At 43.6% G+C, this 27,626-nt stretch overlaps 1 protein-coding gene and 1 non-coding gene across 2 annotated transcripts in view; one reads left to right on the top strand and one right to left on the bottom strand.

The window, feature by feature from the left end:
- Nucleotides 1–6,703: 6,703 nt before the first annotated feature.
- TMEM50B (transmembrane protein 50B) overlaps nucleotides 6,704–27,626 on the top strand; it is a 39,414-nt gene continuing 18,491 nt past the window's right edge. The window contains exon 1 of the mRNA XM_043892909.1: nucleotides 6,704–6,859. The gene's annotated coding sequence lies outside the window, so the exon portion shown is untranslated. The remainder of the gene's footprint in view (nucleotides 6,860–27,626) is intronic.
- Nucleotides 18,311–18,384, bottom strand: TRNAE-CUC. The gene has a single exon. It is a non-coding gene; the product is annotated as a tRNA-Glu (tRNA).

The following is a 27,626-nucleotide window of genomic DNA, read 5'->3' on the forward strand; positions in this document are numbered from 1 at the left end:
CCACACGGCATCGAGAGGGCGAACACAAGCTGAGGTTATCATAGAGCAGGCGCGAGATAGGGTGTAACAACGAGTCATAAGCTATGAGCGACAGCGAAGGCGACAGAAGCTCACACTTGGTGAACACCTCCTTGCGTTAACTCACTTAATCTTCACAACAGTCCTATGACATAGGTACTATTATTAACTTTTTTGAGAGATGGAGAAACTAAGGCACAGATTAGATAACCTGGCACACAGCCGGAAAGTGGCGGAGCTGGGGATTTGAATCCAGACTGACTAGAGTTGGTCTGATTCCAAACCCCTGTTCTTACCCACACACCGAGCTCTGGGGTTGGCAGGGAGGAGACGGACCAGATCACATTACTGAGTGAAGATTCTAACATTTAGTTATTTAGGTTATACCGGGTCTTAGTGGCAACATGTGGGAAGCTAGTTCACTGACCAGGGATTGAACTCAGGCCCTCTGCATTGGGAGCATGGAGTCTTAGCCACTGGACCACCAGGTAAGTCCCTGAGAGAAGATTCTAGAACTCCATACACTGAGGTTCCCAGGAGCTACCTTGGGTTCAGTGGGGTTTTTGTTTGTTTTTTAAACTTTTTGTTGGAGTGTAGTTGACTTACAATGTGTTAGTTTCTGCTGTACAGCAAAGTGAATCAGCCATACATGAACATAAATCAACTCTTTTATGTTTTATCTAGCCAAATATATAAGTATTTGACTGCACTGGGTGTTCTTGCAGCATGCGTGATCTTTAATTGCAGCATGTGGGATCTAGTTCCCTGACCAGGGATGGAACCCAGACCCCCTGCATTGGGAGCTCAGAGTCTTAGCCATTGGACCACCAGAGAAGTCCCATATATCAACTCTTTTTTTAGCTTCTTTCTTCATGTGTGTGTGTGTGTGTGTGTGTGTGTGTGTGTGTGTTAGTCGCTCAGTCGTGTCTGACTCTTTGCGACCCCATGGACTGTAGCCCACTAGGCTCCTCTGTCCATGGGATTCTCCAGGCAAGGGTACTGGGGTGGGTTGCCATTTCTTTCTCCATATAGGTCAATACTATATGTATTGCGTAGAGTTCCCTGTGCTATACAGTAGGTAGGATTCAGTATGCTTTATAGCTGGATTATTATTCTTGTCATTTATTTCTCTTGAGGTCCCTGCTTCCCTGACTGCCTATAATACCAGTGAGCAAGAGGAAGTGTGCTGTAGGGAGAGGAAATGAATGAGCTTCAGAGTTCGAGACTTGAATTCAGATCCAGGATTTTCCACTTGCTAGCTATGAGACCTTCCTAGGCATCTGTCTTCTCTTATCTAATGAATATCATTAGACTCAACTTGCAGGATAGTTGTAAACCTTTGAGATGATGAACATGAAACACTGGATGTTGGAGGGGGACAGGCGTGTGAGGGTGCGTATGTGCTCAGTTGTGTCTGACTCTTTGAGGTCCCATGGACTGTAGCCCACCAGGCTCCTTTGTCCATGGGGTTTCCCAGGCAAGAATACTGGAGTGGGTTGCCATTTCCTTTGCCAGGGAATCTTCTCCACAGGTATTTGACCCTGTTTCTTGCAGGTAGAGTGTGGTCCTCAGCTGTAAATCAGTGGTTCTGGGCAGAGGCATTACTGCCCCCCCCCCCCCCACAGGACATTTTGGAAAGTTGAGGGAGAATCTTCAGTGGACAAGATGCAAGGCACTACTTGGACAGCAAGGAGATCCAACCAGTCCATCCCAGAGGAAATCAGTCCTATATATTCATTGGAAGGACTGATGCTGAAGCTGAAGCTCCAATACTTTGTCCACCTGATTTGAAGAACTGACTCATTTGAAAAGACCCTGATGCTGGGAAAGATTGACGGCAGGAGAAGGGGATGACAGAGGATGAGATGGTTGGATAGCATCACTGACTCAATGGGCATGAGTTTGGGTAATCTCCGGGAGTTGGTGATGGACAGGGAGGCCTGGTGTGCTGCAGTCCATGGGGTCGCAAAGAGTCGGACACGACTGAATGACTGAACTGAACTGTACTGAACAGGCAGCCCATTTGGACCAGTATGTCACGCTATGTGTATTTATGTGTGTGTGTGCTCAGTTGCTAAGTCATGTCCAACTCTGCGATGCCATGCACTGTGGCCTGCCAGGCTCCTGTGTCCATGGGATTTTTCAGGCAAGAATACTGGAATGGGTTGCCATTTTCTTCTCCAGGGGATCTTCCTCACTCAGGGATCAAACCTGAATCTCCTGCATTGGCAGGTGGATTCTTTACGTGACTCAGCTGGTAAAGAATCCACGTGCAATGCGGGAGACCTGGGTTTGATCCCTGGGTTGGGAAGATCCCCTGGAGAAGGTAATGGCTACCCATTCCAGTATTCTGGTCTGGAGAATTCCATGGAGTATGCAGGACATGACTGAGCGACTTTCACTTTCACCTAGGAAGCCCAGTTTGTCATGCTGGCTGTCATCTTTTGGCTGGTTGGTAAGTCCATGCAACCCTAGTTGGTAAGTATTTTAAACATCATCCCTGACCACAGGCACTTAAGAGATGGGGCCAGGGACACTGGGTGTTTCACAGTGTACAGCGTACTTGACCAAAATGAGGAATTGTTCCTTGTCCTGCTCAGCATTCAAACATCCCACCAGACATTCATGTGGGTGAATACTCTGGTTATAGTCATCGAAGCCTAAAATGGGATTATATTTTACATATAAATATGCCAGTTTTGCATGGTTTTAAATACACTATTTTTTACCTCCATAAAAGCAACTACTGTGAAAATTGTACTTCATTTTCTTGGGAACTTACCAAGAATTGTACCTCATTTTAGAAAAATGTTACCGATGGCACCATGGCCTGTGACATTTGACTTGCCAATACTATGTGTCTATTGGAGTGTGCATTTGTAGTGCTCAAGACAAATGTGTACCAGAGGAGATCAGACCCCTCCCTGTTTTTTGGTTAAAAAAAATTTTTTTTATCATTTATTTTTTGATATCCCTTTTAACTTAGAAGTAAATGTTATTTTAGTAATAATTAATCCAAAATTAAATTAATGGAGATCACAGCCAGCATCCAAGACGACCCCTAAAGATCCCCACTTTCTTATATTCACATTTTTTTGTGTGCGTAGCATTCTCCCACAATCGGCTTCCCAAGTGGTGTTAGTGGTAAAGAACCTGCCTGCCATCACAGGAAATGTAAGAGATGCGGGTTCCTCCCCTGAGTTGGGAAGATCAACTGGAGGAAGGCATGGCAATGCACTCCAGTATTCTTGTCTAGAGAATTCCGTGGATAGAGGAGCCTGGCGGGCTACAGTCCATGGGATCTCAAAGAGTCAGACACAACTGAAGCAACTTAGCCCACACACACTCCCACGACAGAGCAGGTATCACGGTGTACTCTGCAGGACCAACAGAATAGAGCGGACTGCGGTACCTCTCTTCTGAGGCCGGAGGCTTCCTGCGGCTTCTCTCAGATCAGTCACTCTGCGTGAAGCCAGTTGCCATGTCTTGAGGCTGCCTTTTGGAGAGGGCGCCCGTATCCAGGAATCAAGGCCACCAGCCACCAGCCACATGAGTGAACTTTATGGGAAGCAGAGCCTTAGGTGGGTGTTCAGTATTTGCAGACCCAGCTGACAGTTTGATTATAATCTCATGAGGAATCCTGAGCCAGAAACAAGTCAGCTAAGCTGGTCTTAGATTTCTGAGTCTTAAAATTGTACAAGATAATAAATAAATAAATGTTTTAAGTTGTTAAGTTTTAAGATAATCTGCTATATAGCAGTAGATAACTAATAGAGAAGACATACATGAAACTCAGTAATCTGATTCATTTCATCAATAAGCATTGTTTTAAAAGCATTTCGTATGTGCTATCCTTCCAGTATAATTAAAGTCAATCTATGTTATAAAAATTGGAGAAGGAAATGGCAACCCACTCCTGTATTCTTGCCTGGAGAATCCCATAGACAGAGGAGCCTGGTGGGCTACATATAGTCTATGGGGTCACAAAGAGTCGGACACGACTGAATGACTAAACAAATATTATAAAAATTACATGTTGAAGTGATTTATTCATTTTGATGTCACTCTTGTATTGTTTTATACTTTCCCCAGAGGCTTTCTTTTTTTTTTTTTAAATATTTATTTATTTGGCTGCACTGGGTCTTAGTTGAGGCCTGCTAAATCTAGTTCCCTGACCAGGGATTGAACTCTGGGCTCCCTGCATTGGGAGCATGGAGTCCTAGACACTGGACCACATATGAAGTCCCCACCTAACTTCTTTATGGCTTCTTATACTTTTATACTACTGTACGTTTTTCTGACTCATTCTTTGTTCCCTGTTACACATTGAAGAATTTGTCTCCATATCAGTATTTTAAACACTGGTGTCTGAATATACCCCTGACATAGCATACTTGTACTATTTCATCACCACCTTTTGCTGTATAGGTGATTATTTTAACATGGCACGTAAAAAAGCATGACTCATTTGTGAGAGTATCAGACTTCTCATTATCTCTATTTTTTAAAAATCAGAGTATAATTGTTTTATAATGTTCTGTTAGTTTCTGCTGCACAACATGAATCAGCTGTATGTGTACGTATATCCCTTCCCTTATGAGCCTCCTTCCCATCTCCCTGCCAAATCTCTATTTAAACTGAGATCATATCCTCTTTTTTCTGTTCTAAAACTAGTTTTTTTTCTTTATACTATTCTAAACAGCCAATTTGAGATTGTTTTTTCTGTTATTTGTAACTGAAAGAAAACCAGCTGATAAATGTATCCAGTGTCATCAGAGTCTAGACTTTAGAAAGAAATGTTTCCTCTTCTGCCTGAATCAAATGATTGCCAAGTTTTGCTGTCCTGTTTCCACTCTAAAAGACCATCTTTTCACCTGCAACAAAAACACCGGTTACCATCATGCTTCATGTTGGTGCTGATCCTCTAATTGTTGTAGGCAGTAAATGTTTCAGTTTTGTAGAAAACAAACAAAAACCAAAAAGGCTGTCTTTTACTCAGATGACTGACACTGCATATCCATCCTTTCAAAAGGTCCATAGGAATTTGATCCGAATTCTAAGTCCAAATACAACTGTTCTAACGGACTTACTAACAGAATGAAGTCTTTCTGTTTCACAACCCAATAAGCTTACGGTGAAAGACTATATATATATATGGAGTTCTTGTTGTTGAGTTGCTCAGTCATGTCTGACTGTGTGAGCCTATGGGCTGTAACCTGCCAGGCTCCTCTGTCCATGGGGATTGCCAGGCAAGAATACTGGAGTGGGTTGCCATTTCCTTCTCCGGGGGATCTTCCTAACCCAGGGATCGAACCCATGTCTCCTGTAAGTCTCTTGCATTGCAACTGGATTCTTTACCTCTAAGCCACTGGGTAAGCCCCAATGTGTGTGTGTGTGTGTGTGTGTGTGTGTGTGTGTGTGTAAAATATTTACTGATTTGCCTGCGTCAAGTCTTAGTTACGGCACGTGGGATGTTCTGTTATGGCACACAGACTCTAATTGCAGCATGCAGGCTTAGTTGCTCTGAGGCATATGAGAGCCTAGTTCCCCAACCAGGGATCAAACCTGGGCCCCCTGCATTGGGAGCTTGGAGTCTTAGACATGGGACCACCAGGGAAGTCCCAGAAAGACAATAGTTTTAGAAGTCCACTGTGTTTTACACAACCTAGCTCCTGCAGTACTCTTTGGTGTATACTCCTTAAAGGAGACAGTAGGAAGAGACCTGATTTTAAGAAAAAGAAAAATCTGGATGGCTGGTTAAAACATCAGGATAGAATCAGAAGACTAGTCAGTTGTTTTGGTAACCATGGGTAACCATTTGGTAACCATGGTACTAGTTGGTAGCTTGGTAGCCTCGGACAAATAATTTCATCTTTCTAGGCTTCAATTTCTGAGTGGTTGTTGTTGTTCAGTGGCTAGGTATGTCCTACTCTTTGCGACCCCATGGACTGCAGCACATGTCCCCTGTCCTTCACTATCTCCCAGAGTTTGCTCAAACTCATATCCATTGAGTTGGTGATGCCATCCAACCTTCTCATCCTCTGTTGTCCCCTTCTCCTCTTGCCTTCATTCTTTCCCAGCATCAGGGTCTTTTCCAATGAGTCGGCTCTTCGCGTCAGGCGGCCAAAGTATTGGAGCTTCAGCTTCAGCATCAATCCTTCCAAAGAAAATTCAGGGTTGATTTCCTTTAGGATGGACTGGTTGGATCTCCTTGCAGTCCAAGGGACTCTCAAGAGTCTTCTCCAACACCACGGTTCAAAAGCATCATTTCTGAGTGATGGGGATTAGAAGAGGACATCTCTACAGGCCCTCAGTTTCCAGAGAATCCTTCGGGACCACGTGCCCTACACTGGACACCTGTGGCCAACGGCGAAGGGCCTATAGGCAAAGAGAGCCCCTGCCCCCGGGTCCCGGGATCCCCTCTGCACGCGATCTCACGGATGCTACACTTTGAAGTTCCTGATCAGAGACGCAGCGGGGCTGCCACCCAGAAGCAGACCGCAGGACGGGCCAGGTCTACGCATCCGCGAATCAGAGGACGCGGAGCCCGGCGGGCGGCGCCCTAACCCCGCCCCTTGGCGTTCGGACCGGCCCCAGAGCCCCGCCCCCGAGCCCCGCCCCGCCCCGGCCGGCCACTTGCTGCGCGTGGATTGGCTGTCGCGGTGCGCACGGCGCCACGCCCCGCCCCGCCGGCGCCCTCAGCCTAGCGCCGGTCGCCCGCTCCCGAGCGCTCCCCTCCCGGGGCTGAAGTGGCGCGGAGGACGCCGGCTCGGCCGCGGCGTGGCCGCCTCCGCCTCTGCGTGTGCACCCGAGAGGTCAGCGTGGGCGTCGGGGAAGCCGGGTGAGTGCGGGCGGCCGGTTTCGGTGCGTGCGAGGGGACCAGCGCCCGCCGCCGAAGCGAAGGGAGGCACCCTCGGCCCGCCCGGGGCCTCCCTGGTGCGCGGCGCCGCCGCCGGGCGAAGCGGGGTCCACGGGGCGTCAGGGCGGCGCCGCCCTCCTTCCTCAACAGCCCGCTCCGGCGACCGGGGCCGGCGCTCGGGGGTCGGGGTCGGGGAGCGCCGCGGGCTCTCGCCGTCGGGGTGCTTCCTCTGAAAGGTTTCCATCTCGGAGCCGTAGGCTTCCCGGCGCTGCGGGCGGGGAAGGGAAGGGAGAGGTGCGCCGGCGCGGGGCCCCGGGGCCCTCAGGGGCTTCGTCGTCCCACTTCGCATTGCCTCTGAACCATTCCTTGCTGGGAGTGTGGTCCGTGTTGGGTGGACTTTTCCGGCTCTCTGTACAGAGGTGTGGCGTGGAGATGGAGGAGAATGGACATTCTTTGGAGGATTGATCGTACAGGGTGGGTGTCCTTTGAGATACAGAGCAGCCCGTGTCGCAACCCGTGTAGTTGCACTGGGGACGGCTGTTCTCGTTTTTAAGCAATAAATTGACTCTCGAGTTAATCATGGGAAGGTGCTTAACTTGTAAAGGTAAGTACGTGACCTTCTAAAGCCAAAGCGGTGATGATGAGAGCCGCTGTGCTCGCTCCCCCCCCGCTGCTGACGCTGTGTGTGTGTGTGTTGGGGAAGGATTCGAGCCTCGTGTGTGTGTGTGTGTGTGTGTGTTGGGCAAGGATGCAAGCCTCCGATTGGCGTGAACGTGTCGTCAGCCTTGTGCCTCTCAAAGACCTTGGTTTCTCTTCGCCGTGTGCCACCTCTTCTCTCAAACTCCTCACCCACCCGCACCCTAACACCCCTTAGCTTCACAGTTCCCAAGCCTCTGACTCTCAGGCTTGTCACACTTCTTTGCCATCATCTTCAGACACTTGTCTTCTCTTTTTGCAAACAGTTTTCAGACGTAGAACAAACAGTAGACTTTTTTTTTTTTTTTTTTAGTTTTAGGCCGATAATACTGTTGCAAGCCTCTTTGTCCTTAAGAAGAAAACCCGAAGTTATCTTGAGAATCGATGCGGCAGGAAAGGCTGGTTTAATGAGAGCAGAGGAGGGCGCAGTGTTCCTCTTCCGGAGACACGCCTTCCCCACCTCCATCCTCCTCCGCCCACTAGGATTAGGGCAGCCTTAACTGTCTGGTCATTTCTGAATTCACTTCTGAACTCCAGGGTAAAGAATTTATCTTATTTTATCCTTATCGACTCCTTTAAATGATTACCGTAAGGCATTCTGGTTGTGAATATATATTTTTTTTAATTGTTACAGAGGAATATCAATTGAAAAATTGAAACCAGGGAATTCCCTGTCCGTCCAGGGTTAGAGCTGTGCACTTCTCTTGCAGGAAGAAGGGGTTCTCTTCCTGGTCTAAGAGCTAAGATCCCAAGTGCCAAAAAAAAAAAAAGAAAGAAAGAAAGAAACAGCACAGAAGTGTATCAAGTAAAAGGTTAGAATAAGTTAGAACTCCTTGTTTCTTTACTTTGCACCCTCAATTCCAGTCCCTAGGAGGGGATCATGAGAAACGCTGGGTTGGAAGAAGCACAAGCTGGAATCAAGATTGCTGGGAGAAATATAGATAACCTCAGATATGCAGATGACACTATCTTTATTGCAGAAAGTGAAGAGGAACTAAAGGGCCTCTTGATGAAAGTGAAAGAGGAGAGTGAAAAAGTTGGCTTAAAGCTCAACATTCAGAAAACTAAGATCATAGCATCTGGTCACATCACTTCATGGGAAATAGATGGGGAAACAGTGGCAACAATGGCTAACTTTATTTTTTTGGGCTCCAAAATCACTGCAGATGGTGATTGCAGCCATGAAATTAAAAGACACTTACTCCTTGGAAGGAAAGTTATGACCAACCTAGATAGCATATTAAAAAGCAGAGACATTATTACTTTGCCAACAAAGGTCCATCTAGTCAAGGCTATGGTTTTTCCAGTATTCATGTATGGATGTGAGAGTTGGACTGTGAAGAAAGCTGAGTGCTGAAGAATTGATGCTTTTGAACTGTGGTGTTGGAGAAGACTCTTGAGAGTCCCTTGGACTACAAGGAGATCCAACCAGTCCATCCTAAAGGAGATCAGTCCTGGGTGTTCATTGGAAGGACTGATGTTGAAACTGAAACTCCAGTACTTTGGCCACCTCATGTGAAGAGTTGACTCATTGGAAAAGACCCTGATGCTGGAAGGGATTGGGGGCAGGAGGAGAAGGGGACAACAGAGGATGAGATGGCTGGATGGCATCACTGACTCGATGGGCATGAGTTTGAGTAAACTCCTGGAGTTGGTGATGGACAGGGAGGCCTGGCGTGCTGCAATTCATGGGGTCGCAAAGAGTCGGACACAACTGAGCAAAAAACTGAGCTGAACTGAGGAGGGGATGTGCTGTGTTAAATCACCTCCGTCTTGTCCAACTCTTTGTGAGCCAAAGGACCATAGCCCACCAGGCTCCTCTGTCCGTGGGATTCTCCAGGCAAGAATACTGTAGTGGGTTGCTGTGCCCTCCTCCAGGGGATCTTCCCAACCCAGGGATCAAACCTGCAACTCTTACATCTCGTGCATTGGCAGACAAGTTCTATAACAGTGGTGCCACCTGGGAAACCCCTGGAGGGGGATAGTACCATGATACTGTTGGGCAACCTACTTAATATAAGGACAGAATCATATCAGTGTGGACCTACCTCATTTTTAAAATGCTGTCAAGCATGCCACTGTTTAGAAGTACTTTAATATATTTTATTGGACCCTCATTGGTGGATGTTTTGGTTGTTTCTGAGTTTTAGCCATTAAAAGATTTACTATGTGAATATCTTTGGAAATTATAGGATAAGTCTCAGGTAGATAGTTTAAACAGATTATTGTATTTTAGAGTATAATTTTCCTGCTCTTTTCACGTGGAATCTTTCTGTAACTTGAAGGACTTTACAATTTAAAGACAATAGCTAATTTGTTTGATTTAAATGCATTTCTTAGTATCTATGTGTCTTTTAATATTTAGAGGCTGGATCAAAAACATTTTTGAGTACCAGGTTAAATTATGGTGAAATTTTTAACCTTGTTGCCACTTAGTGGTGTTGACTTTAAGGTTATATTGACTCACTTGATTGGCTTAGCAGGAATGAATAGAGGGCCCTCAGGAAGAGAAAATGTGAACAGGCGTGTTGTGTAACACCCTCCTGTGGTAATCCCCCCGGAATATACAACAGTAACTGGAATTCTTGTTCTCTTTTGAAATAACTTCCTTTTGTTGTGGAAGGTGTCTCAGGTATGGAGAAGGCTGTGGGGAATAAATACTGTTGCAGTGATCAGCACTGTATCTACAACCACATTAAGAAAGGAAACATTTACATCTTTCTTCCAGAGAGAGCCTCTATCCTGATAGAAGTTAATCTTTCTCTTACTTTATCAAATAAGCGTTACACATGAATGCATAAATATACACATATACATATATGTACACACATGTAAATATTTACACGTCTTAAACAGTATATTTAGTTTTGAGTGAATAGTGTTAAAAACATATTACATACAAACAGCATGTTTCAAAGTTTTATTTTACTGTTACTGTGAAAGTGCTGCCAAGAACAGGTTTATTTAAGAGCACTTAAGAAACAGATATGTATGCAGTCCCTAGAGAAAGGACTGTCTCAATAAAAGTGCTGAGTTAGATATAATTGGTTAATGTTCCAGAGGGCAACAGAATTATAATACCTTTGTGATGAATCATTTCTACAAGGCTATAATGATCACACCTTATTAATTTCTGCAGTTAAGCACAAACCTTATAGGACGATAAACTGTGTCTTTATTAACAGTGGATTGTTCATTAAGTAAACTGAGATAAGGAAATTATTTCCCCCAGAGCACAGATGAGGTCCAAACAGGCTTATTAAAAAAAATGCTAGTGCTTTCTGCCTTTGAGACTAAAATTTTGTTTCATAATTGCGAGCACAATCCTGATGTGAGGCAAGGACAGTTTTTATTGTCACTTCAAGATGAAAGCTTCCAGGAAAGAGGAGGGAGACAGAATGGCTTCTTTGACTTTTCCTGACAGGGGCCCTTTCTGAAGAGGTCAGTGGGCAGTGCTCTGGGTGAGTCTTGGGAGACGTTTACTACTGTCTCAGGGGATCTGGGAGGCTCTAGTGTGAAGCAAACACTGGAAGGACGGCAGAAATACGGTCAGAGGGAGTGGCCTGCTCGCCGTGGCCTCCCTGCAGTACCAGGGTAGGTCAGAGCAGAACCTTCTGTAAGAGAAGCGAGTGTCCTTTGCTGATGTTGGCTGCAGGAATCAGTATATGATCAGGATCCAGCCGGGGCCCAGCTGAGGATGGATTAGTGGGAGTCTGGGCCAGCTTCATGGGGCATTCAGTCCTCACGTGAAAAAGCTGGCGGAGCAGTGGGACCCTGCTTCATTCCGGCCGGTTTTCCCTGTCTGGGCCCAGCGGGGCTCCCGTTAGCTCTCCTGTGTGGGGATCTTTTGTTGCTTTTTGCTCGCTCTGACGGCACTCAGACACCAGTAGTTTCCTGACAAGGGGAGTTTTGATTATGATTCTTGATCCTTTGTATGTAAACCATTTGTTTGTTTGTTTTTTAATTTCTGCAGACTGTTTTCTGCTTTGACTTCAGTGATTTGGGGGCTTTCCCAATGGCTCAATGGGTAAAAAATCTGCCTGCAATGCAGGAAATGCAGGTTCGATCCCTGTGTCAGGAAGAACCCCTAGAGAAGGAAGTGGCAACCCCCTCTGGTGTTCTTGCTTGGAAAATTCCATGGACAGAGGAGCTTGGTGGGCTACAGTCCATGAAGTTGCAAAAAATCGAAAACAACTGAGCATGCATGCACACATACACACACACATATTTTCTGCTTTGACTTCAGTGATTTGAAATTTAAAATGGTGTGTCTTAGTGTGGGTCTATTTTCATCCATTATTTTGAGTATTTGATGAGCCCTTTAAATCTGAAAATACAGTTCTTCCTATTCTGGAAAAATTTTCCTGAATATTTTGTTATTTTTCTCCCTCATATTTTCTCTGTAGTTCCTCCTGAAACACCTGTTACTTGGATGTGAGCCTTGTAAAGGTCTTCTCATTTTCTTACCTGTTTTCTTCTGTTTTCCATCTACTTACTGCTAGATTTTCTTAACTTTTACTTCCCAAACTTTATATTTGGATTTAAGAAAACCCCACGGTTATACTTTCAATATTCAAAGGCTGTTTTTTAGTCTCTGAATGTTTCTTATGATAACATGCTGTTCTTGCTTTAAGATGCAATATGTTCTCTTGTTTCTGAGATTGTAATGATTTTAAGTTTCCCTTCTCTGCGTAGCTTTCCAGACTCCTGTCTGGAAGGGATCTGGCTTCAGTCTCCTGCACCAGAACAGTGGAATGGCAGTTGCTTCTGTCCAGTTTTCAGTCTGATGCCTGAGTCTGCCATTGTACCTGGTATCCCTCAGTCCAGAAGGCCAGACATAGGGGAAAACTTCAGACTTCTGTCTGGATATGGATGAGGCATGGAGGGCCTGGCAACCCACTCCAACATTCTTGCCTGGAGAATCCCCACGGACGGAGGAGCCTGGTGGGCTATAGTCCATGGGATCGCAAGGAGACGGACATGACTGAAAGACTGAGCGGAGAGAAAGGGGACAGGTTCTGGTCCGTAACTTGTTTTCCTGCCTCCCTCAAGCCTTTACTGTGCTGGTTTTCAGCTTTCCCTGCTGCTGGCTTGGATGTCCAGCTTTCTTGGGCATGCTCAGTCAGTGACCATGGTCTATCTGCTTTGCAACTTTCAAAATTTTACTGCTCTTGTCTCCTCTTCTGTTCTCGTCATTGTATTCATGACTCCTTTTACTGATTGCAGTTTTTAGTGACGTTTCAGGAGGGAGCAAAATGAGATGCTTAGACACATCTTCACCCAAAGATAGTAATAGTTGTTTTTGACTAAGTGATAGCTGAAACTCCAATACTTTGGCCACCTGATGCGAAGAGCTGACTCATTGGAAAAGACCCTGATGCTGGGAAAGATTGAAGGCGGGAGGAGAAGGGGACGACAGAGGGTGAGATGGTTGGATGGCATCACCAACTCGATGGACGTGCGTTTGGATAGGCTCCGGGAGTTGGTGATGGACAGGGAGGCCTGGCGTGCTGCAGTCCATGGGGTTACAAAGAGTCGGACACAGCTGAGCAACTGAACTGATGGCAATACTGCCATAAACAGAAGGCTAACTTCAAAGCAGTCCTATGTTTGTGATGTTTGCGAACCCTCTTCTTGGTGGGTCGTGGTTGACAGCATCAGGTGAGCCCATGTGCTGAACAGTGCCTGTCTTCTTAATTCTCACTTATCGAAGGATGTGCTGTCAAATAGCCCCAGTTTACACATCAGAAGACCACAGCCTAGGGATATTTAAAGCTTGAACAGTTGTGGACTCTGCAGGGGAAGGAGAGGGTGAGACAAATGGAGAGGAGCATTGACATATATACAGCACCATGTTTAAAATAGACAGCTAGCAGGAATCCGCTGTATAGCGCAGGGAGCTCAGCTTGGTGCTCTGTGATGACCTAGAGGGTGGGCTGGGGAGGGGGAGGTTCCAGAGGGAGGGGTGTATGTATGCTTATAGCTGATTGCCATTGCCGTACAACAGAAATCAGCACAGCATTGTAAAACGGTTATCCTCCAATTAAAAAAAAAAAAAGCCTGAACAGTGCCAGTCACATAGCAACTATTCCATTAAAAATGGAATTAAATGAGCCTCGCCAGGAAGGCACAGCTGGGAAGAGGCTGATGTAGGCGAGGGCCCAGGCCGGTGCTAACTCCACAGACTGTACTTTAAGCTGCCTGGGTGGTGGCTGACGCTGAAGGAGGGTAATTGGCATCTAGGCGTCTACTTCCTTTGTGCCCTTTGGAAACGTTCTTACTCAGGTCTTTACCTGCCCATTACTGTTTGGCAGGTGGTGGGTTCCCTTTCACCTACTTGGCTTCAGAGCTGTGACCCAGGGCGAGTTTCCCTGAGCAATCTGAGCGTTTTCTGAGCAATCCCAGAGGATGCAAAGATTCCCAGGCAGGGCTCCTGTGGGCAAACCTGGGTAAAGGTGGCCTCCAAGAGTGAGTGATGTTTTCCTGTGGCTAGATCAGCTCTGGGGTGTGTAGCAGTCATCTTATTTAGGTGGCAACTCATGATAGTCTGCCGCTCTATTTTTTTCCAGCTTTTTATTATAAAAAATGTTTAAACATACAGAAAATTGAACAGTAGATTTAACATTTTGCCAAATTTGCCTTATTTTTTTCTTTTTCTTTGCTGAACCATTTGCTCATATGTTGCTGACACTGACACCTCACCCCCAAATAGTAAGCAAGCATCTCCTAACAAGGTCATTCTCTTTACATAACCATAATTCTGTAATGTTCTCTGACCTGTATTCTGATTTCCCCAGTTGGCCCAGACTGCCTTAAGAGTTTTTTTTTTTTTTTTTTTAATGAGGACCAGTAATGGCTTACACATTTCACTTGGTTGGTTAATTGTATTTTTTGTCAGAGATAAGTTTAATGGTGAAATCTTTTGAACCTTCTACCTCATATTGCTTTTGGAGACTACTTCATGACTGGAAAGATGATGGTTCTCAGAATCTTCCCAATGGAAGGGACCCTTGATGTCATCTGATTCAGTTATTTCCAAACTTGGCTGATGTGTGTCCTGAAGGTTGAATTGGGAGTTTGTCTGTAGACAAAGAAATGAAGAGCCATTCTGAGGACATAGATATATAGGAATAGATACAGAAATATATAAGTGAATATATTGAAATTATATAACAGTTTGCCTAACAGTAGGTGTTTGGTAAGTATTGGCTGTCTTCTCCCTTTTATTTCTTTGTGACTGGAGTGAGGAGTACCTCAGGATAGTAGGAGATAAGGAAGCTATATTAGGGGGAGACTGTAAGTATCCTGTGTCATTTGACTTTTATCTCGGGCCATTGAAAGTTTTAGAATAAAAGGCATGATCCCACCTGAGTTTGTTTTTAAACTACTCTTTTTTTTCTTGACTGTGCTAATTGGATCTTAATTCCCCAGCAAGGGAGCAAACCCATGCCCAAGTGGAAGCAGGGAGTCTTAACCACTAGGCCTCCAGGGGAAGTCCCCCAATCTGAGTTTTAGAAAGTTCTGGCAAAATATGGACTTGAGAAAGCACGGAGGATGGTTTTAAGAATAATATGCTTAAATATATTGTCATGGCAAGATTTTATTTCCTTCACTGAAATAACGCTTTTTATTACCAGTGTTTACAAAGTATCAATTTAAATAAACCTAGGTATAAAGTAGACTGGAGAAGGCAATGGCAACTCACTCCGGTACTCTTGCCTGGAAAATCCCATGGATGGAGGAGCCTGGTGGGCTGCGGTCTATGGAGATGCAAAGAGTCAGACACAACTGAGTGACTTCACTTTCACTTTTCACTTTCATGCATTGGAGAAGGAAATGGCAACCCACCCCAGTGTTCTTGCCTGGAGAATCCCAGGGACGGGGGGAGCCTGGTGGGCTGTGGTCTATGGGATCTCACAGAGTCGGACATGACTGAAGCGACTTAGCAGCAGCAGCATAAAGTAGACTCTTCTTTTTTTGGTGACAGGATAATGAGACACATATTGCATTTCCAAGTTTGAAAGACAGAATAGTTAAATTCGGTCATTTAGCAAGTATTGGAGTGCCTTCTTTATGCCATGTACTGTGCTAAGCTCTGGGAGAACCACAGTGAGCAAAAGCGGACGTGGGTGTCCTCTGTGGAGCTTACTTTCTTCAGAGGGAGGTAGGTATTGATCACATAGAAGATTAATACTGAAATACTAGGGGAATTAGATCTCGCCATGGAGTCAGGAGATCATGGAATCCGTTACCATCGTCCACTTGGTTTATTTCAACAAACTTTTAACTGGTTTCGCTCCTTCCACTCTTCCCCTGGCAGTCTGTTCTCCCCACAGCAGCCTAAGGGATCCTTTTAAATGTAAGTCAGACTTCTCAGACTCCCTTAGGCCTCCCAGTTTTGGTCAGTAAAGACTAAAGTTCTCACAGTAGCCTCTGAGGCTACCCTGTTAGGTCTCTGGTCTACTTTCCCAGCTCACTCCACCGCAGCTTGAATAACCAGTCCTGCCCTGGGGCCTCTGCCTCTCTGTTCTCCCTGTCCGGTTGACTCGTGCCCTCAGGTGTCATCTTCTCTATGGGGCCTGCCTTGACCCCAGTTTGACCTTTCCGCTGGCCCCACCTCATCCATACTCCCAGTGCCCCAGTCTGCTTTGTTGTCTCCCTCCTGGCACTTACCGTTTTCTAACATGGTCTGTAATTTACTATTTAAATTACGTTTGTTGTGTCGCTCCCATCTCCCTTCTTTCCCACTGCCAAAGCTCCACACGGCCAGTGCTTTTTATCTGCTCGTTGTTGTATCTTAAGTGTCCACAGCAGGGCCTGGCATGTAGCCGGCACTCTGTAAAAGCTTGAATGAATGAAAGGAAGGCTGATGTTTGAGTGAAGAAGTCACAACTAAGGGGACATCTGGCATTGTGAGTAGGAGTTTAACCAGGTGAGTTGGGGATGGAAAGGTAGGCATCACGCGGAGGGGGTGTGGTTTGTATGGGGTGATTCAGCAAGCATAAGGCACTAAAAGAGGATCACTGGACGAGAGAGGAGAAAGTATTTCAAGAGCAGCTTGAGGAAAATAAGTGCTGGGCCATTCTGTAGGTCTCTGTCTTTAGAAATGGAAAGACGGTGAAAGGTTTTAAGCAGGAAGGAGATGCCAGCTTTGTGCCTTTTAAAAACAGCGTTGTAGCTGTGGTTTGGGGAACAGACTGATGAGGGCAGGAGTGGATGAGGCTGGATCAGTTGGGAACCTGTTGTCGTGGGACAGGTGACAGGGACGGTGACGGTGCTGGAAGGGAGAGGTGGAGGTTAGGCTTGAGAGAGTTAAGTGACAGTTGCTCAGTCATGTCCAACACGTTGCGACGCCATGGACTGTACAGTTTATGGGATTCTCCAGGCCGGAATACTGGAGTGGGTAGCCTTCCCCTTCTCCAGGGGATCTTTCCAACCCAGGGATCGAACCCAGGTCTTCCGCATTGCAGGTGGATTCTTTACCAGCTGAGACACCAGGGAAGCCCTGAGAGAGTTAAAGGAGGCACAGTCAGGTGAGGGATGTGACAGGTAAGAAAGAAGTAACGAGGAAGACACCTGCATTTCTGGCTTATGTAATCGAATGACTGGTGATTCATTAGTTGTAGAGAATCCTGGAATAGGATCAGATTTGGAGGAGGGGACCGTGCATTTGAATTTGTGTTTGGGCATGCTGATTTTGAAGTGACTTTGAGACAGCCAGAGGGTGTCAGGCAAGTAGTTGAATGTATGGAAACTTAAATCTGTGAATCAACTGCATAGGGAAGCAGTATAGAGAAGGGTTCACCATTTTGAATAAATCATGTTTTGAATAATTAAAAGTTGTTAAGGATATTACTGGGGCAAATTGTATAGCTACAGGATTAGAGTCTCCTTAAAAACCTAAGCTCCCTGTCCTTTACTTTGGCTTTTAGTTTTAAATCTTTTAACAAAATTGGTTCTACTTCCTAAATTTTATTCTTGTTAATAGATGATTTATAGGTGAGAAGGCAAAGACGCATCCTGAGATTAAGTATGTAAAATGTCTTTTCCAAAAGTGCTTTAGCTCTCTGAATAATTCATACTGTTGGATCTTAAGGCCTATAAAATATTCACACTGTGAATGCCCAGAAACCAGGTTTATAGCAACCCAAGAAGAGAACTTGTATTCTCCAGACTTGCTTGGCAAGATTTGCATCAACAGTAATCACCACTGTCATTGTGGATCTCATCAGACGACTTTCTTCTATTTCTGGGTGGTCACAGGGTTCCTGTAAATTGGGGCCCTTTCTCTTCCATCTTGTTTTTCTTGCTCTCTTCACCACAAGCAGTAGGATAGTAACTTTCTCCCCAAGAAACCAGAAATGAGAGAAATGCTGTGAATCTCTCTGGGATAGGTACAGTGTAATGGTCACGAAACAGGTTTTGGAATCAGATGTGAGCTTCAGCAGCATCCTGACTTTCCTTCTTGCTAGCTGTGTGACTTTGGGCCAGTTCTTCTCTAGATCTTTTTTTCAGTAATACCAGAGAATCTTAGTAATTGCCTTAGAGTATTTGTGAGGAGTCAGTGGAATAGTCTGTGCAGAGTTGCTCTGAGGATGGAGTGGAGTTGTCTGTAACCTGTAAGCACCTTGTAACTATAGCCAGCAGTAGTAGTAGAGGTAGAGAAGATGTATATTTTATTTTATATGAGTCTTATATGTTTATTTTGACTGCCTCATGAAGCTTGTGGGACTTTAGTTCCCCAACCAGGGGTTGAACCTGGGCCCTTGGCATTTGAGAGCACAAAGTCCTAACCACTGGACCACCAGGGAATTCCCATAGATTTTATTTTTGTTTCATTTGAGTCAGCTGTCTGATTATGTAGACCTACTATCTTGAACAATATTTAAGTAAAGGAAAAAAAAAACTAAAAATAAATAAATAAAAATGTAAAAATCTAAAAAAAAATAAATAAAGCAACAAAGCCACAAAAAATAAATAAATAAATTGTGTTAATTTCCTGATTTGGGGGGCGGGTACAGTTTTTTGTTTTTTTTTTTTTTTGTGCAAATTGTAGCTTGATTTAAAAAACATCTCAATTGATTTCTCTGCCAGTTTGTACATCTCCTGATGATGGGTACCAAGCTTTATTCATCTTTATTTTTCCCACAGTACTTTGCTTGTAGGACATGTTCTGTAAGTGTTCCATACATGTTCTAGAGGAGTTTTGTGCTGGTTAAGTTCCACTGTGTGTGTGAGTCAGCTGTAAAGCCTGGCACACAGTAATGCAAGGAAGAAAGGAAGTGAGTTGGAGATGAGCACTGAGTCAGTCCTCAGCCTTCTTCCATATTTTCTCTTTGAGATACCCTAGCTGCGCCCATTACTTTAGCTACCACTTAGTCACTATGAACCTCCAACCTCTTTTTCTGTCATAAACCACTGTTTCATCTGTGTATCTGTCTTTGGTACCTCTCCACCTGAATGTCCTTCAACATTTCAAGCCCATTATGCTCAAACTCCCCCATTCTCCCTTCCCTGTTTTGGTTAGTGGTGTCTTACCAGGCATTGGGCACCCAAACGTAGACATTCTTAGCTCTTCCTTGCTTGTGGATAATACCATGCTAATATTTCTCAAACAAAACCCTTTTCTTTAGCCTGTACCAGTCTGGCCTCAGCTCACATCCTTATCCTCTCTCTGTCTGGGTGTCTTTAACATTTTCCTTCAGTCCCTTCTCCATACTGCTGCCCCCAGAATTATCTTTCTAAATCACAGCACTGATCTTGTCACTTCCCTGCTTACAAGCCTCTGGCAGTTGCCTAGTTCTCAAAGCAGGGGCCCGCAGACTCTGAGCTGTGGGCCGAGCCTGGTCTGCTGCCTGCTTTGTAAATTAAGTATTATTGGAATACAGGCACGCTCTTTTGTCCACATAGTGTCTGTGCTGGTAAAACGGCAGAGATGAGTAGTCCTGACGGAGACCGTTTGGTCTGCAAAGCTAAAAATGTACACTGTCTGGTTCTTTACAGAAGTTGGCTAATCCGTGGCTTAGAGGATAGCGGTCAGATTTGCATAGTCCGAAAAATTCTTCATGATCTTGTTCCAAACAGGTTAATCACCACCACTCTTTGAAATACCATAAACTCTACCCTGTTTTCTTGTGTGCCTACATGATTTCACATCTTTTATTCCTTCTTTTTCATCTATCATACTCCTATTGTTGCTTCAAAACTCAGCCAAGTTTATTTTTCCTTTATCAGACTTCCCTCAACTCTTCTTGGCAACTCTTCTGTAACACTCTTTTTATGTTTCTCTTGTACCGCTTTTATGTTTTAGCCCATAGTTTATGTATATTATAGCACATATATTCTTCTGACAGTGTCCCCTAACTAGACTATTCTTTACGTTGATTGTGGTAATCGTTTTTGTTTACACAGCACCTAACATCAACAGCATTTGGCAACTAGTGAAAAGATGGATGAACAAACAGATGGTAGTATGAAAGTTTGGTCAAAGGAAAGAATTTTGAATTTTGGGACTTGGGTGTATATGGAAATTGCTCAGACCATGTTTATATATTATTAAGTTGTGTGTTGTTTTCACCTCTTGCTTTTTACAGCTGTCCTTTGGTTTCCTAAACTAACTATTTGCAAATGAAATTTTCACAATAGAATCATTTAAAATGCCCTCTAAAAAGGGTTCATTTCTGGGAATTCCCTGGTGGTCCAGTGGTTAGTATTCTGAGCTTCCACTTAAAGGGGCATGAGTTTGATCCCTGGTCAGAGAACTAAGATCCAGTATGCTACAAGGCACAGGCAAAAAAAACAAAGAAGACTCATTTCCTTTTGTAAAGAATTATCTCTTTTAGGAGTGGGAATAATGACTGTCTAGTGTATTAGAAAACTTACATTAGTTCAGTTTAATAATCTTATTTTTAAAAAATTGCTACCAGGGTCAGTTTTATGGGAGAACATACCAGTAATTTCCTTGACCTCAAAAAAGTTTGTTTATTAAACATAGTTGTAGATATAAGAGTTTTCTCAACAGGCAAGAAGAAACAACAATTCATAGTTTAAATTACAGTAATGTTAAAAATCATTTTGCAAAATCCATGCCTGATTCATGTCAATGTATGGCAAAAACCACTACAGTATTGTAAAATAATTAGCCTCCAACTAATAAAAATAAGTGGAAAAAAAGGATAAATTAAAATAATAATAATAATAAATTATTCTATTGAAAAAAAATCACTTTGCATTAAGAAAATGTAATTCATGCTCAGTGCAGCAAACTTTGAAAATAGACTAAAAAACACACAGCATCTTATCATCCGTATGTATAATGATATTATGGAAGTACTGGTGTTTGTCTTTCTAGCATTTTTATCCTTGTATGTGTTTATATATACTGTTGATTCTTTTTTCTAAAAAGGAAATAATGCAATAGATAGTTTTAATAACCTGCTTTTTTCACTTAGTATTAGTCATTACCATTTACTCATGCAATTAAATGTTTTTAGAAATAAATATAAAAAAACCTTTTTACCCCATGGCTTGTGGGATATTAGTTCCCCAAATAGAGATTAAACCTGCACCCCCTGCATTGGAAGCATGGAGTCTTAACCACTGGACCACCAGGGAAGTCCTTCAAAAATAGGTTTTTAAATGTCTGCCTTAACGACAAAGCCTTTGACTGTGTGGACCACAACAAACTGGAAAATTCTTAAAGAGATGGGAATACCAGACCACCTGACCTGCCTCCCGAGAAATATGTATGCAGGTCAGGAAGCAACAGGTTAGAACTGGACATGGAACAACAGACTGGTTCCAAATTGGGAAAGGAGTACATCAGGGCTGTATATTGTCACCTTGCTTATTTAACTTATATTCAGAGTACATCATGCAAAATGCCAGGCTGGATGAAGCAGAAGCTGGAATCAAGATTGCCAAGAAAAATATCAATAACCTCAGATATGCAGATGATACCTCTGTTAGGGCAGAAACCTAAGAAGAACTACAGAGCCACTTGATGAAAGTGAAAGAGGAGAGTGAAAAAGTTGGCTTAAAGCTCAACAACCAGAAAACTAAGGTCATGGCATCCGGTCCCATCACTTCATGGCGAATAGATGGGGAAACAGTGGAAACAGTGACAGACTTTATTTTTTTGGGCTCCAAAATCGCTGCAGATGGTGACTGCAGCCATGAAATTAAAAGACGCTGGCTCCTTGGAAGGAAAGCCGTGACCACCCTGGTTCAGTTCAGTTTAGTCGCTCAGTTGTGTCCGACTCTTTGCAACCCCGTGAATCGCAGCAGGCCAGGCCTCCCTGTCCATCACCAACTCTCAGAGTTTACCCAAACTCATGTCTATTGAGTTGGTGATGTTCACTGAGTCAGTGATGCCATCCAACCATCTCATCCTCTGTCATCCCCTTCACCTCCTGCCCTCAATCTTTCCCAGCATCAGGGTCTTTTCCAATGAGTCAGTTCTTTGCATCAGGTGGCCAAAGTATTGGAGTTTCAGCTTCAGCATCAGTCCTTCCAATGAGCATTCAGGACTGATTTCCTTTAGGATGTACTGGTTGGATCTCCTTGCAGTCCAAGGGACTCTCAAGAGTCTTCTCCAACACCACAGCTCAAAAGCATCAATTTTTGGTGCTTAGCTTCCAACTCTCACATCATACATGACTACTGGAAAAACCATAGCCTTGACTAGACTGACCTTTGTTGGCAAAGTAATGTCTCTGCTTTTTAATATGCTATCTAGGTTGGTCATAACTTTCCTTCCAAGGAGTAAGCATCTTTTAATTTCATGGCTACAGCCACCATCTGCAGTGATTTTGGAGCCCAGAAAATAAAAGTCAGCCACTGTTTCCACTATTTCCCCATCTATTTGCCATGAAGTGATGGGACCAGATGCCATGATCTTAGTTTTCTGAATGTTGAGCTTTAAGCCAACTTTTCCACTCTCCTCTTTCACTTTCATCAAGAGGCTCTTTAGTTCTTCACTTTCTGCCATAAGGGTGGTGTCATCTGCATATCTGAGGTTATTGATATTTCTCCCAGCAATTTTGATTCCAGCTTGTGCTTCTTCCAGCCCAGCGTTTCTCATGATGCACTCTGCATATAAGTTAAATAAGCAGGGTGACAATATACAGCCTTGACGTACTCCTTTTCCTATTGGGAACCATTCTGTTGTACCATGTCCAGTTCTAACTGTTACTTCCTGACGTGCATACAGATTTCTCAAGAAGCAGGTCAGGTGGTCTGATATTCCCATCTCTTGAAATTTTCCACAGTTTATTGTGATCCACACAGTCAAAGGCTTTGGCATAGTCAATAAAGCAGAAATAAATGTTTTTCTGGAACTCTCTTGCTTTTTCGATGATCCAACGGATGTTGGCAATTTTATCTCTGGTTCCTCTGCCTTGGCCAACCTAGACAGCATATTAAAAAGCAGAGACATTACTTTGCCAACAAACGTCCATCTAGTCAAGGCTATGATTTTTCTAGTTGTCATGTATGGATGTGAGAGTTGGACTATAAAGAAAGCTGAGCACAGAAGAATTGATGCTTTTGAACTGTGGTGTTAGAGAAGACTCTCGAGAGTCCCTTGGATTGCAAGGAGATCCAACCAGTCCATCCTAAAGGAATTCAGTCCTGAATATTCATTGGAAGGACTGATGCTGAAGCTGAAACTCCAGTACTTTGGCCACCTGATGGGAATAACTGACTCATTGGAAAAGACCCTGATGCTGGGAAAGATTGAGGGCAGGAGGTAAAGGGGACAACAGAAGGTGAGGTGGTTGGATGGCCTCCCCGATGCAATGGACGTGAGTTTTTGTAAACTCTAGGAGCTGGTGATGGACAGGGAAGCCTGGCATGCTGTGGTCCATGGGGTTGCAAAGAGTCGGGCTCGACTGAGCGACTGAACTGAATTAAGTAAGCTATTTTGGTTAAACATTTACTCTGTTATTGAACATTTAAATTTTTTCTGATTAGTCTTTGCCTTCATTAAGTCTCCAAAAGCCTGTTATTTTATATTAAATATTATGTCTTTTGTTAAGTATTATATACTTATCTCCACTCTAAGCCAGAGGATCTGTGTTAGTGTTGTCAATTTCCACTAAATCAAGACAGTCATGATAAAATATGCTTATTTTTTTTGGTAAACATTAGTGATAATAATGCCCATATGAAAGTCGGTCTTCTCAGTTTAGAGTGTTAGCTCTTTTTTATTTTGCGACTGTGCTGGTCTTTGTCACTGTGCTGACTTTCCTCCAGTATCAGCATGTAGGGTCACTCTCTCGTTGCGGTGCTCGGGCTTCTTATTGCAGTGGCTTCTCTTCTTGCTTAGCTTGAACTTCAAGGTGTGAGGGCTTCAGTAGTTGCAGTTCCCAAGCTCTAGAGCACAGGCTCAGTAATTGTGGCATACGGGATTAGTTGCTCTGCAGCAAGTGGGATCTTCCCAGACCAGGGTTCAAGCCCATGTCTCCTGCATTGGCATGCAGATTCTTTACCACTGAGTCACCAGGAAAGCCCCAGAATGTTAACTCTTGATGTACCAGCCCTCACTTTTCCTCTCCTAAATGTTTACCATGAAAGCGAAGTCGCTCAGTCGTGTCCGACTCTTTGCGACCCCATGGATTGTATCCCACGGAATTTTCCAGGCAAGACTACTGGAATGGGTTGCCATGTCCTTCTCCAGGGGATCTTCCTGACTCAGGGATCAAACCTGGGTCTCCTGCATTGCAGACAGAGGCTTTACCTCTGAGCCATCAGGGAAGCCCTAAATGTTTACCATAGTGACTGTTTATTTTTGGTATCTTTGCTCCTTTTATCCTCACGTTTTTCACGTGGTTTCCTGTTGCACTCGCTAAAATCCCAAACCCATCATTAAGTCCACATTAATATGCAAGGTGATCTGGTACCTACCTGTCTCCCTCTATATTTCTTCCAAGCCACTTTCTCCCCTAACTTACTATATCCTGATTCTCTTTGGTACCAGCTAATTCTTTGCTAGTTTCAAAGAGACTCAGTGACTTTTGTATATAATTTCCCCTCTCTTTTCTACCTCTTTTGCATCCCCTTAATCTAAGTAACTTTACTCAGTTTTAAAATTTTAGTGTGTTTTATGTGCACCCCAATGTTCATCGCAGCACTGTTTATAATAACCAGGACATGGAAGCAACCTAGATGCCCATCAGCAGATGAATGGATAAGGAAGCTGTGGTACATATACACCATGGAATATTACTCAGCCATTAAAAAGAATTCATTTGAATAAGTTCTAATGAGATGGATGAAACTGGAGCCCATTATACAGAGTGAAGTAAGCCAGAAAGATAAAGACCAATACAGTATACTAACGCATATATATGGAATTTAGAAAGATGGTAACGATAACCCTATATGCAAAACAGAAAAAGAGACACAGATGTACAGAACAGACTTTTGGACTGTGTGGGAGAAGGCGAGGGTGAGATGTTTAGAGAGAACAGCATCAAAACATGTATATTATCTAGGGTGAAACAGATCACCAGCCCAGGCTGGATGCATGAGACAAGTGCTCAGGCCTGGTGCACTGGGAAGACCCAGAGGAATCGGGTGGAGAGGGAGGTGGGAGTGGGGATCGGGATGGGGAATACATGTAAGTCTACGGCTGGTTCATGTCGTATGACAAAAGCCACTACAATATTGTAAAGTAATTAGCCTCCAACTAATAAAAATAAATGGAAAAAAAATAAAATTTTAGTGTATTTTAAAATTGTAGCAAACCTTAGCTCTTTAGAGGCCTTCTCTGACACTTCCGAAATAGGTCTCCCCTTTATTTTGAATTGGGCTCCTGTGCATTTTCTTCATAGTAACTGTTTCTATTACTTTGATGTTTCTCTGCCTTACACTATCCCCTGACCCTCCAGTTTAAGCCCCAGGAGGGAGAAGACTATGACATTTCAGAAATCAGTGTATGGAAATAACCCTCTGTATCCTTGGGTTCCACATCTGTGGATTCAGTCAACTTCGGATCAAAAATACTCAGTAAAAAAAAGTTTCAGAATGTTCCAAAAAAGCAAAACTTGAATTTACTGAGGGCTGGCAACTACTTACATGGCATTTACATTGTATTTACAACCATTTACCTTGTATTTACATTGTATTAGGTATTTTAAGTAATCTAGAGATGATGTTCCAGTATAGAACGAGGTTATATGCAAATGGTATGCCATTTTATATAAGGGACTTCAGTGTCCACAGATTTTAGTATCTGAGGGGAGTCCTGGAACCAAACCCCCTGTATATACTGAGGGATGACTGTATGTTTTCTGAATGAATTTTTTAAAAAACTATTTAAATTTGGCTGTGTCGGATCTTAGTTGTGGGACCTTTCAGGATCTTGCGCTGTGGTGTGCTCCTTCGCTAGCTGTGGTCCCACAGGCTCTGGGGCGAATCAGTAGTTGTAACATGCAGGCTTAGTTGCCCTGAGGCATGTGGGATCTTAGTTCCCGGACCAGGGATCAGACCCACATCTTCTGCATTGAAAGGTGAATTCTTAACCCCTGGACCACCGGGTAAGTCCTGGGAAATGAATTTTACAATAGGAAGTATGACTTTTGTTTTAACCTTCAGACATTGTCTTAAATCATGGTGACCTTCCCCTAAACTTGCTTTTTAACTAGGTAATATTTAATCTTTGATAACAGTTCATCTCCATGTTTGCAGACTATCTTGATAAAACATACCCATAATGCATACAGAGTAAGTCTTTAGTGCAGCTAAAGCATATCTAAATGATAAAAAAAAAAAAACCTTTTGTGGGTAAAATTTACATACTGTGAAATACACAGATCTTAAGTGTACACTTCAGTAACTTTTGATAAATACATGTACCTGAATAATCAGTATCTCAACCAAAATATAGACCATTTCTATCACCCACACCCCCAAACAAAAGTTCCCTTGTAGTCAGTTCTCAGTCCCTATAGGCAATCACTGTTTTGATTTCTGGGAACATTGGTTAGTTTCGCTTCTTAAGCTTCATTTAAATAGCATCATACAGTATATACTCATTTATGTCTGCCTTTTTTCACATAAATCAGGTTTCTGAGTTTTTTTTCTGTGTGGTTATATGTATTATTCATCCTTTTTTGTCACTGAATAATATTCTGTTCTGTGGATTGATCATAATTTGTGTATCCATTTGTTCTTCTGTTAAGCATTTAGGTTGTTTCAGTTTGGAACTAATATGAATAAACTTGCTCTAAACTTCCTTGTAAAAGTCTTTTTGTGTATGTGGACATATGTTTTTACTTCCCTTGGTAAATATTTAGAAATGGAATTGCTAGGTTATAGGAATGTTTATTTTTAACTTTGTAAGAAATTGCAATCAGAAATGTGTAAGATTTCCAGTTGTTCTACCGCCAACAGTCAATCTTTTTAAAAAAAGCTTAGCTTTTCTAGTGGATGTGATATTTCTTTAATTTGCATTTCTCTGATGACTAATGATATTGAATGCTTTTTAAGATTCTTTTGTTCATTGTCTAATTTAATTAATTTATTTTTGGCTGCAGTGGGTCATTGTTGCTGCGTGAGGACTTTCTCTAATTGCAGTGAGGGTTTAGTCAGGTATTTAAGAGTGTTTATATTGCAGTGTTTGGGGCTAGCTGTTGGCTGGGCCGCCACCTGGAAATGTGGGCCAGAACACCTATATGTGGTCTCCTCACAGTACCGTGGCCTTGGATTTTTCAGGAAGGAACCAGGCCTCTGGTCTTAGTGGTCCTTACGTTGTATGATCTCGTCTGAGAAGTTACATGGCATCACTTTCTCCACCTTTGCTGTGCTGTGCTTAGCCGCTCAGTCGTGTCTGACTCTTTGTGACCCCCTGGACTATAGCCCGCCAGGCTTCTCTGTCATGGGATTCTCCAGGGAAGAACAATGGAGTGGGTTGCCAGCCCTCCTCCAGGGGATCTTCCCGACCCAGGGATTGAACCCAGGTCTCCCGCATTGTAGGTGGATTCTTTACCAGTTGAGCTACCAGGAAAGCCCTCAACCCACCTTTATTGTTGGCCTCAATTCAAAGGAAGGT

The sequence above is a fragment of the Cervus elaphus genome, chromosome 31 (assembly GCF_910594005.1).
Source record: "Cervus elaphus chromosome 31, mCerEla1.1, whole genome shotgun sequence".
Classification (NCBI taxonomy): Eukaryota; Metazoa; Chordata; class Mammalia; order Artiodactyla; family Cervidae; genus Cervus; species Cervus elaphus.